The following is an 8,954-nucleotide window of genomic DNA, read 5'->3' on the forward strand; positions in this document are numbered from 1 at the left end:
TGCTTATTCCATATTCATACATGTTCTCTTTTCTAGTTCTTTTATAAAGTGAACCTTATCTCATAATGGAAGTGCCACAATTTGATTAAATCAAAGCAATATGTTTCATATATATTCATATCCTGTCATATTATCTAAGAATGCAAATGCTTTAAAAAATATAAAAGAAATGTAATTATGTTCAATATGTACCAGCTGTGAATTTTAGTCACTAAACATCTTTCTTCCTAAAGTTTTTGCATTTCACAGGCATGCACTAAGTATATATAGAAAGGCATCCTATGGAGATTGCCAAGGACCAGCCTCAGCTTGGTAAGAGATCCTGAGAGAAGGATTGTTTGAGAGTGGTGAAACAAATGACTTCATGTCAAATTATGGGTCCAAGCTAAGGAACTGTGTTCTGCTTGAGACAGCTGTCCAGACTGATACATCTCTGATCTACTTTTTCTGGAGCTCTCTAGACAGCTAATGCTCTCTCTCTCTCTCTCTCTCTCTCTCTCTCTCTCTCTCTCTCTCTCTCTCCTATTCAAAACAGTATGCCAAGCAATTCTATCTTGCTATTCTTAAAAACAAAATCTTCTAGATAGCTCATCTCTTGCAGATCAAAAGCTCAGTCTTTTATTTTACATATAAATTCAGTATTTACCCCAGGTTCCTTTTTGATTATCTCATAAATCAGCAACATGAGATTGCAGCCCCTTGATTCTTAGGTGACAGCAGGTATACAATTATTTTTTGTAACATTGCAAAAGAATTCAGATATCTTTCTCCCTTTATTAAGCAGAGATGATAAGCTAGCTGGTTGGGACCCAGCTCTGAAATTACCATTTCTACATGCCTGGGCCTGTTCCTAAATCCCCTCTGTCCCAAGCTGATTTTGAACTTAGGAACCTGTCTGCCTTTGTAATCATAAACAAAAAAAACTTAGCTTGGTGGTATCTCCACTGATTACCACTCCCTAAATCTCTATCTCTTTCTTTCTTATCTTTCTGACAAGTTGACTCATAGTACAGCTGCTTTTAATCTTTCAGATTCATGAAACACTTCATATAGTTTATACTGCACCCTTATATTTTGTGTATTTGAGAAATTATATGTTTTTGAACTCATATTTACATAGTTTTTTCCTACAGCCTTAAAGGCTGTCCTGATGGTACCAGTGTTTGCCATTTTGCTAAGACATTAGTCACACCTTTGCCTCCTGAAACATCTTGTCTCCGAATCTCATAGAGTCATTAACATTGGCAGTGAGGGCAATCCTAGAAGGAGGAAAGTGAAAATATGTATATTATTATACAAACAAGCCTTACACAGCAACCATCAACACTCATGAAGGCAGATCTTGCGCTGGATCTTTTCCAGGGGCGAGAAACCATGTCATACTGTTCCTGTCATAGTCATGCCAGACCCAACAAGAAATACGTAGATCACATATAAAAAGGCACTCCATGGAGATGATTGAATGTATGTGGAAAGGTATTCCATAGAGATTCATTAAGCATACATAGAAAGTTGAGGAGGTTATTTCAATGCACAAGCTTTCGACCAATCAGCACAACTCTTTTAATAAATCCATATTATACAAGAAACTTTATATGGGTGAAATAATGAATATTCTAAATCAGTTATCAACTCATTATTTCAGTACTAAGTACTCTAACCTATAAAATACAAAGAGAAGTAATGGTGAGAAACGGTAGCCCTCAATGCCTACCTCTGATGTGCCAATTGTTTCATCAAAGTTTAACTAAGATTAATCTGAGTATGGAAATGCGCATAATACTATCAGAGTACACCATAAGCAGGAACCAGACATTTTGCATCTTCAGTGCATGTTGGGATCTTATGTGCAGCTCTCACATGCTGTACCAAGATAAACATTTTAAGTAACTCTGTCTATCTCCTAGAAAAGTTTGGTAGTCTTGGGCACAACATTAGATAACAGCTTCTAGTTATAACTGAATGATCATCCATCCCAAAGTAACAAATTCTGGGGAGGACATGACAAGAGACTTTTCTCATCAGTTACTCTGCACAGCAGGCTCTTAAGTTCTGTGAAGAGAAAGAAGGAAGCAGGACAGCCAGGTTTCCTGCTGCTCCTTATCTTTTATAAAATCTCTGAGTGGAGAAATATATAAATGGGACTGTCAAAAGATGGTGGGGAAATCAACAACCACCAGCTTCCTACATCTAGAAAGAATGTAAGATAATAAAAGTTTCATTCTTCAGCCCACACTGATCTTTTTATGTAATTTTTGTGCTGATGGATAAATTTTCTTATATCATACAACTAGGTAAGAGGCAAGTGAATACATGAGCACACCATTCATCACCATGGACTGATCTATAGAAAATACTCAAGTGGGCTTTATGTGATTTTTTTCCTAAAGACCCTTTTTAGACATAGTTTAATTAAAGTTAAAGATTGCACAGATGTTGCATAGAGCAGCAATTTGAAAAGTTCACACTTTTGCCTGATCAGCAATTAAATACAGATAAAGAGAAATGCCACTTACTTATTTCAGCTGAGATATTTCACAGGTATCTTTCAACATCAGTAACTATAGAGATCATGCTTCTGTTGCTTCATTAAAATTACTAAATTCATAGCAATAAAATATAATCTTAAGAAAGGATGTAATATTTTTTAACATAACTAGAATACTTAACATAAAGTTGTTTTTATTTTATTGCTATTATATGTATACATTTACACATAAATATACATATATACATTCTTTCTGAATCTTACTAGAATATTTAAAATAAAATTGTGCTTGTCTTATTGCTATGATATATTGATATATATATATATATATATATATATATATATATATATATATATTAGGAATTTATATTATATATTATATAATATATTAGGAATTTATATTATATATATTATATAATATATTAGGAATTTATATTATATATATTATATAATATATTAGGAATTTATATTATATATATATTATTGCTATGATATATATATATGGAATGTTACCATATACATATGAATGTATATGTATGTGTGTATATATATACATATATATGATTTTCAAATTATTTCAAATGAAAGTATTCGGTTAGATCTTTCTGAAGAATGTTAAACTGAATAATTAAGTTTGCTTTCACTGAATGTGGTTTATCAGAGCCTTACATTTGGATCTCTGAGAAGATAAAAATATAAGAATTTCTCTTGTAGCTTTTTATAATTAAGTTTCTACATATTTTCGAGGGAGATGTTAAAAAAGAACACCTTAATGAAATAATAGAATTGGAAAGACAATGTAAATTTCATAGAGTGTTTTCATATATCATAATACTATCTGTAAAGGCACTATAAGATAGAATTGTTTAAAAATACATAATCCAAATGCCTGTTTTTCTCGATTATGCTGACTATGCATGTGAGAATACTTTATTAAATCATACTATTCATAAAATCTTCATATAATATGCATAGAAATTTACACTGATAAGCAATTATTATTTAAAGCCATTGACTACTATCCAAGACACACATGTGTACCTAGGGTCAACATTCAAGCTCCCTTGATATTTGTCATCAATAAGCAATGAAGAGGATTGCATCCACAGGTGATTCTTTAAACAGGAAAAAAGTACCATGAGTTAGACAATGACAATCTAGGATGTGATGAGAATCATTCAAATATCAGATAATATAGTTTGAATTTAGAAAATTTTTCCTTTGTTGATGGAAGAGGCTTGAACCATTATCTTAAAAATCTCCTTCTGCATAAACTGTGAGGATAGATCTGCTCTCTGAATGCAAATAATGCATCTTCCATTGGCTTTGTAAAAGAAGGCTTTACAAGTAACCTAAGCTTTAAAAGAGCTTAAAGAGCCTTGCCTAGTTTAATTAAGAAATATTTATACCATTTTTAAAAACTTTCATTCTATAAGGATGCTACTCCTATTAAAAACTTGGTTATAACATTTATGCCACCATTCTTGTATAATATGAAAAAATTTGCAGTGCCTAGGTTCTTTATTCCACACTAAAATAGAGGGTCTGCATATGTTAACATGCATTATACATAAAAATAACAGGAAAGAGAAAATAGAACAGCTTCAATAGGGGAGGCTTTTGATTTTAGGACTATGGGTTTATATACAGGAAGAAGAGGCTGATGTATTATACTTTAAAACAGTCTGCCCTAAGACTATTTTAAACAATTGTAGAATGCAAGTATATTAGGAAGAAACAAAAAGTGTGTCGTGTGAAATTGGATGCAACTAGAGGATGCAGGGAATGTAGTCAATGTGTGTGTAGCTGTACATATGCAGCCCTGGGTTTGAACCTTAGCATCAAGTGAAAAAAAATGAAGTAACAGGATATAGATGTGAAAGTCGTGTCAATACTAAAGTCACTATCAAACTGAGGCATATTTTCAAAGCAATTTGCTTTCAATATAAAAGAATATGTAAGATAATATTTTAAGACTAGTATGGGGCCAAGGAGAAGAAGAATCCAAGCCATCAAGGGGTAAGAGTATCAAGGGGTAGGGGTGTTGGGAATCTAGCATGCCTGGAGGTTCTCCTGGAACTCTTTGAGCATTTGTACATCTTGCTCTACCAGCCCAGATTCATTGACATAGAAGCAACATTCCTTCCCCAGCAAATCACAAGATCCCTCTTGTTCAGCAGTCAACAAGTCCAGGGCCCTCCATTTTTGGAGACAACTCCTGCTAAAGAGGTTATGTGGCATGAAGAGATTCAAGGCTGTCTGTAGTAGAGGCCATTGCCTGGCCAAACTTGTCCTGGAAGTTATTGTGTTTGGACAAGGGCTGCTCCAGTAGTTCCAGTAGCACCAAGTGAAACAGCAAGGCCAAGTCCAATGAGCGGAGGGATGAAGATCTCTCTTCTTTTGGCTTTCTCCCATCTGGAAGGCCAGTTCATATAGATAAACCTGTGGGACAACTATCACAGGGGCACAGGAACCCTGAAAATGAGGGTTGATACAGGCATCTGTAGTGCCTTTGCACCAGAGGAGGGCAGGAGGGTTAACACATCCTGATTTGGTAATGGCAGTGTCAAGGGCACATGTGAGATGGGGTTTTGAAGAGGGCCCTACAAGGCAAAGAGGTGGAGGTAGGCCAAAGAGAGTAATGTCTTGTGATTTCCTTGTGGGCAGGTGTCCATGGAGGTCATAAAGGGAAAAGATAATGGGAACAGCTGTTAATAATGGTGGAAAGAGAGACACAGAAAAAGCATTGGAAGGAATAGGAGTGGGTCATTGGGGGAAGAGGGTCCGCTGCATGTTGGATGTACTGTAGCTAGGAGAGGGTAGCTTGAGACTGGTTTTCCTGTTGGATAATATTAGCATGGGTAAAGGCTGATTTGGGGGCAGGGACAAGTTCACGGGAAATGTGTAGGTCAGCCATGGGGTATTTGGCCTAGCTGTTGGTGTAAAGTTTACCCATGACTCTGGTTCGACAATGTTCATTCCATGGATTGCTGATGGAAAGCTGAAAATGAGTTTTTAAGGTTTGTGAGCATGGTGCCACCACAACTAGTGGATTCCATCCTGCTGCTCCAATATCTGCAATCCCCATATGTGGAGACCTCCTAAAGACATTCACCTGTATTTCAGTAAGGAAAGTAGAGAAAAGGGCTGGGGATAGTGGAGATGGATTCCAGGTGTAGGGGAATCTCAGTACTGGTTCGAAAGTGGGCAGTCCTGAGGGATGGAAAAAAAAAAAAAAAAGCAGTCTTTTATGTCTGTTGCTAATAGGGGAACATTGGCAGGAATGACTGAGATGTGGGGTAACCCCTCTTTGCAGGGAGCCTCAGACTCACATGGTTCTGTTAGGTGCCCTCAAATCTTGCAATAGTCTCCATCCCCCTGAGCTCTTTTTTATAGCAAACACAGGGGTGTTCCAGGGGCAACGGGAGGGGCAGATATGTTGTAGAAACAGCTGTTCCTCTAGTTGCAGTTGTTGTGGAGTTGTGGGTTGCTTGAGGGCATGTTCCCTGTTGGGCAGAGTTGTGGATCCCACATGTCTGCCTCGGCTCAGGGAGGCAGAAGCACGGGAATTTGACTGAGTTCACTCGATGCCACTGGGGCTTCTCCCTGATGTGGAGGGGTCTTGTAAGACCCCAAAAGGGGACTCTCACCCAAGTCCGGACCTGCACGAACCCAAGGACACACGAGAAACCTTCTTGATGCAATTGCAGAGGATGTTTAATGACGAGGGCCCTCGGGCCGGAATATATCTCACGCAAGAGATAGAGATTCCGACCCCAAGCCCAGGAAACTTGGGATATTTATGGGTAGGGGTTGGGGAGAGCGGGAAAGTTTGGCGCGGTTACATATGATTGGATATATCAAACATCCGTTCCCAAGCCTGGTTTCCATCTAGCCCCCATCCCAATTATCCTAATTTACATCTGTATCTTGCTCCTGGGAGAATTCCTTTCAAGTGACTTCCGTTTACCCAGGTGTTTTATTGCCTCTATCTTGGGTCTTTTGTGCCTTTGAAATGTTTATTCAAGCCCTTGGAATGCACCCCAGGGGCAGCTAACACTTGAGTGTAAATTGAAACTCTGAGCCTAAGAAACTCACGTTGAGACCTAAAATTTCATTTTTACAATTTATTCTTACATTTCCTCCTTTTCTCTCATGGTCAAATTCCAATCTTGGAATTATGAATCATCATCTGGGTGTAAAGAGTGATATTGTTGTCTAAGCATCGAATTATATCTTTGTCATTGAATCTTTAACTATCTTTTTCTCACCCCCTGGATGGTCTCTAGTATGTACTTAGGTAAAGTAGCTGTCTCTCTCTCTCTCTACATATACATATACACACACTAATGGGCCTGTTGGCTTTTTTTCATCTCGAGGATGTACATATGTAGCTTAAGTCCCACTCTTTAAGGCTGTGTCTGGGACACAGTTTAGATTCAAATGTCTCTTATCTCTGACAATTGGGCAATCTCTATCCCTGTGTCTCCAGGATGGGCATATCTCAGGAGTCAAGGCCTGCTGGTCCTTGGCCTTGTAGAACGGCAGGTGATCTTGAGCCTGAGGAGGTTGTTCAGGTGTCCAGCTGTTCTCTCCAGTTGGCATCAAACGCAGGTGTCGGCCCGAGTTATGTTCAACAGCATCAGGAATAGTTTCTTAGTGGCCTGAAAAATCATCTCTCACACAAGAGGGACATTCTGGGTTTGGAATAGGGACAAGAAAAGGGACACTCTAGCCAGCGCCAGTTCTCAGGGGTAATTTAGTTTTTTAGGGTTCTGTTTATTCTCTCTACCTGTCCTAAGCTCTGGAGACAGTATAAACAGTGGAGCTTCTAATTAGTCTCTAATATTTCTGACAATTTCTGACTTATCTTACAAACAAAGGCAAGGCTATTATCTGATCTAATTATCTCAGATGTTTGAAAACCTAGGGACAACTTCTATTCTAGGCTGTTCCCTTCTAACTTTTTTTTTTCTTATTTACTCTAAGTCTCATAAGCCTTTACTTGTTGGCATATCTTACACTGTCTTATCATTTCTCTGGCCCAAAACCTGAGGTCTATTATATGTTTTTAAATCTCTTGGCTGCTTGGTTGCACTCATATCTTAAGAGTCCATCTGTATATTTAGCCTGGTAAATCCTTTGCTTTCTGGGGAGTATAGTTCTCCCTTCTTGTGTGCACCATTTTCTCTTTTTCTCTAGATAGTATCTGGCAGGATGGCTAGCAATCTGAGTTCTTTCTCTTATTCTGTGCTTTAAGTGAGGCCATCTCTTAGGCCCACAACTGGAACAGGCTCTCATATCAAGACAATTGATTTGTCCAGTTATTGCCTCAGGCCACTGAGTCTCCTCCCTTTTTGGTGTCCTGGGCAACGGATACTCACAGTTCCTGGCTTCATCAGGGTTTCCTTTCTTGGTATATAGTCCTGCAGACATGGGCTGTGGCAAAAGCATACCTGTTGTCCATGCAGATGTTGGCTTTCTTGTCAGCCCCAAGTTCCAAGTCCCAAGTTCTCTGCACCGATGATCTCAGGGGTGGGGAGTCAGTCCAGATGGCATGTGTCCACCACAGTAGCGCTGGCTTGTCTCTGACCAGCATGGAGAAAACTGCTCCCGTCTGTAAAGCAGGTTACCTTGGCTCCTGGCTGAAGTCAGTCTTCTATCCGTTGAATTCTTGTCAGCTAGTTGCAGCCCAGGAAGTGTTGTATCTGGATGTCCATCCTAGGGAGTATTCCCTCAACCAGACAGGGGATAGGAGCAGGCTAGGATGACCATAAATGAATGGGATACCCAGCCCATCTCTTAGTCCACCATTTTCAGGTAGTCCATGAATATGTTTTGACCCATTGGCCTGGAGGAAGCCCCTGTGTCTATCAAAAGTTGGGTGGCTCCAAGCTGCCCCGTCTATCTCAATAGCCGTCTTCACACAGAGCTGTTATCTTCGGCACTTGGGGTGTTTTTCTAGGCCTGGGATTTTCTGGCCCTGGCTTCTATTTGTTAGGGCCCTCTTGGACCCTGAAGCTGGCTCCTTTACTTGCAATGCGCACACTGGTCTTTTTTTCAAAGAGTTTTATCTCTCTTTGATTGAAGTCCCTCTTTTCTGCTTTCTGTAAATTCTTTCTCTGTCACCTTTGTTTTTCTTCACCTCTCTCTAGACTTTCTATCTTCTCCATTCTTTTTCTCTAGACTTTCACAGCAACTTATCTCTATTCTTTTTCTCTACTCTTTTCTTCTAGACTTACACTAAACCTTCTCTACTCCTTTCTTTTAGACTAAATCTTCTCACACTTGCTATTATCATCAATAATTTTAATCCTGTCTATGATTTCATCTATCTTATCTTTCTTTTCCTTTCTCCCTGATACTTCTTAAATCTTTCAATGACTTATCTTGTAGTCTCTCTAGCCTCTGAAGCCTTGTCTACACTGACAGAATGTCTCTATGAGCTAGTCTAGAAAGGCTGTGG

This window comes from Arvicanthis niloticus, chromosome 11 (assembly GCF_011762505.2).
Source record: "Arvicanthis niloticus isolate mArvNil1 chromosome 11, mArvNil1.pat.X, whole genome shotgun sequence".
NCBI classification, from domain to species: Eukaryota; Metazoa; Chordata; class Mammalia; order Rodentia; family Muridae; genus Arvicanthis; species Arvicanthis niloticus.